General features: G+C 44.4%; 1 protein-coding gene across 1 annotated transcript in view; it reads right to left on the bottom strand.

Moving 5' to 3' along the window:
• The window catches only part of LOC119593849, a gene marked incomplete in the record, with an annotated part of 160221 nt that overhangs the window by 72310 nt on the left and 87600 nt on the right, over positions 1-311 (bottom strand).

Raw genomic sequence — 311 nt, 5'->3', positions numbered from 1 at the left:
AACACGCTCATTTTAAACTAGATTCATATCAATACACGCAACTGAGCGCAAAAATAAAAAAAGGCTTTTCGACGTTATAAACAATATTGTTCACAGGCGAATATTAGGTCAAAACAAGTAGTTAATAGACGAGTAACCGTTCTTTATCTTTCATCGCATGAGAAAATCCAATATAGAAGGGATAAAAACGGTTTGTTAGCCACGGCAGAAAGAAAGAGTGGGGAGGGGGGGGAGGGGAGGAGGGAGGGAGGGAGAGGGGGAGAAGGGGAGAGAAAGAGAGGGAGAAGGGGGGAGAAAGAGGAGGAGAAGGG

The sequence above is a fragment of the Penaeus monodon genome, chromosome 32 (genome assembly GCF_015228065.2).
Source record: "Penaeus monodon isolate SGIC_2016 chromosome 32, NSTDA_Pmon_1, whole genome shotgun sequence".
Classification (NCBI taxonomy): Eukaryota; Metazoa; Arthropoda; class Malacostraca; order Decapoda; family Penaeidae; genus Penaeus; species Penaeus monodon.
This window is presented reverse-complemented; position numbering and strand designations above follow the sequence as displayed.